The following is a 7,349-nucleotide window of genomic DNA, read 5'->3' on the forward strand; positions in this document are numbered from 1 at the left end:
AGATCGATATTTTCAAATAATTCTACTTATAGGGGAATAGGGGTGAATTGGGCCACTTATCGATGTTTGGAAATAAATGGGATACCGGCATTCGATTCCTTGGACATTTCAACATAAAATACCATAATTTTTGAATGTCTTTATCAAAATTGTGCATTATTTTGAATAAATATTTCGAAATAGACGAGCTTATAGGGGAATAGGGGTGAATTGTGCCACTTATCGATGTTTGACAAGAAAAGGGATAACGGCATTCGATTCCTTGGACTTTTTTACGTAAAGTAGCATATGTGTTGCATGTTTTTATCTTTTTGCAATCTTCTATATGGCGTAATATATCAAAATATGTCTTATTTATAGGGGAAAAGGGCAAAATGGGATACTTCCTGTCATTTTTCGGGAAAGGGGTTGGCACCATTGGATTCCCGGCAATTTTTTACATATGATACACTATTTTCCATAAACTGAAAACGCGTTTCTGAAATGCGTCCGTTTTTTTTCGTTTGAAATAAGCCACTGTGATGGGTGCTCAGGACTGAAAGTAGTAAGTAGTCTACTGAAAATTTACTGAAAATTTCTCTGGAAGGTTCATCAGAAGTCTTTTCAAAGATTGTTTTCGAAATATCTTCGAAAACTGCACTAGGAAATGCAAAAAAACCCTGTATGGTTTTTGGCAGAAATTTTCTCATGAATTGCAGCATTTTATTTTTAAGAAGCACCGCTTAGAGTAGTACGGTACCCGAGCAGAAGGTCATACCTTACAAATACCATGCGAAGAGCAACATATGCTCTAATAGGGCACTTGCTGGCTTTGTTTAGTGTCCCCAACAGACCCAATTGATTTTGCTGTGAAACGTTTCGTAACGCGATTCTTATTACAAAGCGTTACCAGCAAAATCAAAGGGTCTGTTGGGCACACTAAACAAAGCCAGCAAGTGCCCTATACCGAAAATTGTTATTGCTGCGGTATTCTACGAAATGTTATGAGAACATTGTTTGTTTGTTTGTGAAAATTTGTTGGTTTAGCAGTGAAAATAATCGAAGAGCAAGATTGGCCATTGCATCATGAAGTCATCGAGCAAATGAAGCATTTAATAACAAGAAATGTTATTAGTTTGTTACTTAATAACTTTGGGATAACTAACACAGCACTTGAATTTTTAGGTATGTAATTCATTATTGAAAAAACAAGACTTGTTATTTCCTAGGTGTTATTTATACAAAATTTTGGTATTCGTTTTTGTTATTTTGCCTCTTATTACCACCTAATGAAGGGCATATCAAGGTATGGTAGTATTTAAGATGGCACTCTATCTAACAGGCGTCACTTTGAGGTCTCCGACAAAATTGTTTGGCATATAGTTATCTACAAGAATACCAAAGGCTTAGACCATTGAACGCTTACAGCGCCACCTAGCGGCCAAAATCGAAAATTTAAGATTTCTGCATACATTTAGCCAAGTTTTCCCATACATACTTGAAGCTTGATGAGCGTCCCCTTTGACTTAAGGAAAAACTGGAAGGATTCCTCATTTTTTGGGTTTTTAATATTTTATTAAACAACGAAGCAATATTCGCAAAATCGGTTCTCGTACACATGTAAAGTATGGGTCAAGGTATCTCCTGATTTTTTTTTCCTGGTGGAAAATGTTTTCGTTTTGAAAAAAACATTTTTAAACAAAATTTCACAAAAAAATGGTTTCTGCAAAAATGGAAAACATTTTCCACAACGAAAAAACAGGAGATGCCTTGATCCATACTCTGCATGTGTACGAAAAGCGATTTAGACAATATTGCTTCGTTTTTTAATAAAAATCCAAAAACCTTAAAAATGAGAAAATGCTTCCAGTTTTGCCTTAACCGATTTCATTCATATTTTGAACGTAGCTTCTTGTAGTGCAAAACAACTGATTTTGGAAGTAAAACTTGGAATTTTTCGAATTTTTGGTTTTCCATATAAGTGTGGGTCACCCCAATGCTGGGTCATTAGGCAGAAGGAAATTAGGCCGAATTATAATTGGGCTGAACTGCCGTAATTCTGCAAAGTGACGTAAGCGCCATTCAAAATGTCGATATTTTATGGTATATTATATACAGGGTGTTAGGTTCCTGAGTGCAAACTTTTTAAAGGGCGATAGAGGACCATAAATGGTGAAAAAAAATGTTCTACGCATATGGTCAAATCTCAACCGTTACGTAGTTATTGAACTCCCCATGTTTTTGACTCTTATTGCCTTAACTGGCTATAACTTTAAAATGGTCAAACTTATCGCTGTTTTTTTACCCTTATTCGAAAGATTATTGAATTTTCTATCAAATGACATCTTTCAATCGATTGGTTAAGTTAAATAACTAAGTTTTCTAGAGCAAGTAGCCTTAAAGTTGTGTGTTTTAATTTGTTTTTGTCAATTATCTTTGAAAAATGCGTAATAAATTAAAATTCTTTCTTTGGCAAAGTTGTGGCCCCTGTTCCACTCTACAATTCGTTTTTTGACATCAAACTTCTTTCTCTTATCGTTTTCTTGCAATTTTGATTTGAACGTCGCATTTCAGATAATAAATTTGCAATCGTCATGGTAAGCACCTTTTTGCGCACTGTGCCGCACATTTAAATCAAAATTGCAAGAAAATGATAAGAGTAAGAAGTTTGGCATCAAAGAACGAATTGTAGAGTGGAACAGGGGCCACAACTTTGCCAAAGAAAGAATTTCAATTTATTACGCATTTTTCAAAGATAATTGACAAAAACAAATTAAAACACGTTATTTTTAGCTATTTTGCTCTAGAAAACTTAGTTATTTAACTTAACCAATCGGTTGAAAGATGCCATTTGATAGAACATTCAATAATCTTTCGAAAAAGGGTAAAAAAACAGCGATAAGTTTGACCATTTTAAAGTTATAGCCAGCTAAGGCAATAAGAGTCAAAAACATGGGGAATTCAATAACTACGTAACGGTTGAGATTTGACCATATACGTAGAACAATTTTTTTCACCATTTCTGGTCCTCTATCACCCTTTAAAAAGTTTACACTCATGAACCTAACACCCTGTATAATATCTGGTGTAAAAATAACTCTGCGGTATGCCTGCTGTATTAGAATGCAAGATCTAGTCGTAATCTATCATCTATGGAAAGACAATTAGAGGATGGGCAAAAATTGTATGCATAATAACCAAAAAATGTGCCAAAACTATCAATGTCGCTTACGTCACTTTGCAGAATTACGGCAGTGAATAGATGTTAAATCCTGTTAGACCGATCGGATAATGGGCTTCGAAAGATCTGGCTATTTTAAGAAAAAGTAGAAAGATCAGAAGAATGAATAATCAGTTCACCTATTATAAAAAGGAAAACAATCTATGGAGTTAGCAGTAAGACCACCAATAACAGTGCAGGGGCTGGTTCATAACGCATTTGGGGCCATACTGCCCCAGTCCTTTTGACGCATTTCCATACGAAATAAAGTTCAAAACCGTGTGCCTTTGATTGTATGTCATTCCCCAGAAACCCATTTCCCAGAACGACATTCCCCAGAATGGAATTCTCCAGATTGACCCAATCCCCAGAATGGGACATTCCCCAGAACATCAGAAGTTTTAAGGGAAGACAGATGAATTGTTAGTTTGCATGGCTCTTCTAGGTCATTCGACCGAACACAATCGCCAGCGGAAAACTAATACTTCAGCTAGGTCCATATCACTCATACTTGCTAAAAAATAAATTATCATAGAATGAAATAACTTTCGAATGAGAATGGTTTTATGAAGTAACAAGCTGTCCCGGCAACCCAAGCAACACGACTTGTTTCCAAGTCAGTAGCAACAACCTTAGTGCAATTTATTCACTGTCCGTATTATAGACGATAGAACACAATTGCTTCTTCTTTGAAACCCAAAAAGTGCAGATTCTGAATCGTCATGCAACTTGAATGAGAGAGAATGATAAAAAAAAATGAAAAATCAGATTTTGTCCAGACTCGAACCATGGACCCCAGGAGTTTTAACTACTCACCTTACATACTACACCAAACGCTCTGTGAGAGAATTGCTGCTCAACACATCATAAAAGCTACTGAAGTTACTTGTTACTTTATTGCACCTTCTTTGTCACAAATTAGAGAACTGTCAAATGGAAAGACGCGCATGTTTTTCGCAACACATTTGAAACATAATCTGAACAAGCAAACCAGAGTTAGATGATGCATAACTGTAACATAGCACGCACATTTAATGCAAGCTAACTGTTTCATCACTTGTGAGGAATATGTAAGCTCTGCCTTCACGAATCGATGTCAAACACAAGGTATTTGGTGATTTCTATGAAACAAAGCCGAAACTTTACGAAATTCGGAGTTTAAATGCAACTCAATTGACAAGATGGAAGTTGCGTGTGCTTTCAGTGCAACTCATTTAGACCAAAGCATAGAAAGCCACATTTTGGATGATTGTGCAGGTGCTGCTTGGGAAACGTCGTACTGCCTGCCTACTATGTTTTTTGACAAACTCCATAGAGAAGTTCCTTGCAAATGCATCTGTAAGGGAGCCCCCCTTTCCAGAGGGGGAGGGCTCTCAGACCATGCTAAGAACCTTCACCTTCCCAAAAAAAAACCGGTATACAAAATTTCACAGTCTTGTAGTTTCTTAATCCATAAGGGTCAGACAGACAGACAGAAATTAATTTATACATATATAATATACTGCCATTCCATAAAAAAACGATATAGTGCAACTCCGAATGTCGCGAAACTTGGTATGTTCGTAGTTCTTCGAAAATATTTATTTCGTCATTAGGGTGACCAATTTTCATATAGGGTGGTCCTAAAAATCAAGGTTTTTAAAAACTAAATTTTTTCAAAAAATCATAACTTTTGAACCAGTTAACCGGTTATTAACTTCTTTTTTTTTGTTTTGAAGCTATTCAAAATCATATCTCATAAACTAAAAAACATACATCTCTGATTTTTTGATATGTTTCGCCAAATTTCCTGAATATTCTGATAAAAAAATAAAACCAGGGTGCCTCTTTGTTCCCGAGGCCATAAAAACGTAAAAAAAACTAATATATTTGCATATTTTTTGCACAAAAAGATAATTTATCCTATTCAACGTATTTTTCCTAAAAACAACAATTCAACAGCTTTCAAACAAAAAATGGAAGTTTAAAATCGGTTAACCGGTTCAAAAGTTATGATTTTTTTTGAAAATTTTTAGTTTTTTAAAACCTTTATTTTTAGGACCACCCTATCTGAAAATTGGTCACCCTAATGACGAAATAAAAAAATACGAGTCTAATTATTTTTGAAAAACTACGAACCCACCAAGTTCCGCGACAATCGGAGTTGCACTATATCGTTTTTCTATGGAATGGCTATATATATAGATTCCTTTTTCAGTGTATCTGAACATTATAATTAGTTAAGAAAAAGAAGCGCGGAAGTTTTTCTCAGAAGAAGGGTGTATTTTTGTAGGACTATAATCATTATGATGATGTCAGTCACTGTATTAGTAAGATCAATTTTAAAAAAATATCCATTGAAAAAAAAAACTGAATTTAATTTGTCGGACAATTGTCAACATTCAAAAATAACCCAAAAGAACAGCCTATTAGTTAAGGAAGGGAAATTTCCTATGAAAAAAGTCAGCCTCACCTCTCAATGATGGTTATTATTATTATTATTATTATTTTTACTGATTATTATTATTGTGAAATTATTTATTGATCTATTTTATTCTATTCATTTTAAATGTTGAATAAAAAATTACACAAAGAGCTAAAAAAATACCTTTTCACATTTTTTATGGGTCATACTGTACCTTGGTTATATCTTTTCCTATGCTTGAAATAACAGCCTACCCTACCATAAAAAGAGGGAGGAGTCTTTTATGGAATAAGCAGTTTGCCCGCCAATAAACTACATAATATTGCACCTCGACATAACAGCCATTGATGATAAGAATGAACGATCTCTGATATAAATTTAGGCAGTTTGACCGCCAAAGAACTCCCCAACAATCAAACTATAAATAACAGCTTATTTCAAAAAGAAGGGAAATTCACAGATGAAGTTAGTAGCTAGGCCACCAAATAGTTCTGTAATGGTATATGTAGCCGAACACCAGTGCCTACCCAAGTAACAATTCCATTGCTGATTGGTTTCATTCGATTTTTGTTTTATGACTACTTTTATGAAAACCATTGATGAAATATTTTATAGTATACTTGAAGATATCCATAAAGCCAAGTTTTAAGAGTAAACAAAACTCTCCGATATGTAAACCTTCTGGCATTCATTATTACCACAATAAAACAGTTCAAACTCTCAACAGATGGCGATCCGTTCGATTAGTAACGACATCTGTTGGTGAAAAATCAGAAACTACGACACTGCTAAGTTTATCGCGGTCATCATAAAAGTAAACTTGCTTTCGTTTTATTTTCGCTAATTATGGTCGTCGCCATATTGAAGAATAGCTAACGCGAATGTAAAATAGTTAATTTTGCTCAAATTAGCATTGAATTGATAGTTTGCCGCCATTTCCATAACATGCTCACATAAATAAACTGTCTCAGCTGAGTTTTACAAAATCAACAAATTGATTATTTCATTCCAAGATGATAATATTCACCATTTTCGAAGCGCATTAATTTTATGTTTCTGCAACCCCAATATTCACAGGTAAAATTTAATGCGCATAAGCCTACCAACACAATAACTACTAAAATATTACTTAGAAATGATCGCTTTCTACTTAAGAATGATGTATCCTCATGAACTTTACGTGCCATCGAAGAAGCTTCTCTGCATCTTGAGCTGTCATAGTTTTTGTTAAAAAAAAAACAACAAAAAACATCATAACCTCTTTTCGAGAATGGGAAATTTTTCAACTAGGTTTTAAAACGGTTTTATTGTTTCTCTTAATGCAGTTTGCAAAACCTCTCCGAGAGTGGTCCACTTAGCCGGTAGATGCTCTTAAAGAGGTTATCAAGAGGTTTTGATGTATAAATCAGTTTTATTGCAAGTTATATAAAATAGGTCATGAAGATCTCTTATAGAGCCGAACAAAACTTAAAATGTTACTTGGGTAATACTGCTTAATCTATCTCAAATTTATTTTTGCAATATGACCTTCGGATGGCATTCAAACATAAGACCTCAACGATTTCATTTACCTCCTAGACAATGACAGTGTACTAAACCGCCGAACCCTTCATTTCCCCTATGTCATTGATATTCAAATTTGATCCCGATATTTGAAAAAAAAAGATCAGAAATAATTCTGGGGAATATCAAGTTCTGGGAAACGGCTTTCTGGGAAATGGGTCATTCTGGGGATTTCTCTTCTGG

Source organism: Aedes albopictus, chromosome 3 (genome assembly GCF_035046485.1).
Source record: "Aedes albopictus strain Foshan chromosome 3, AalbF5, whole genome shotgun sequence".
NCBI classification, from domain to species: Eukaryota; Metazoa; Arthropoda; class Insecta; order Diptera; family Culicidae; genus Aedes; species Aedes albopictus.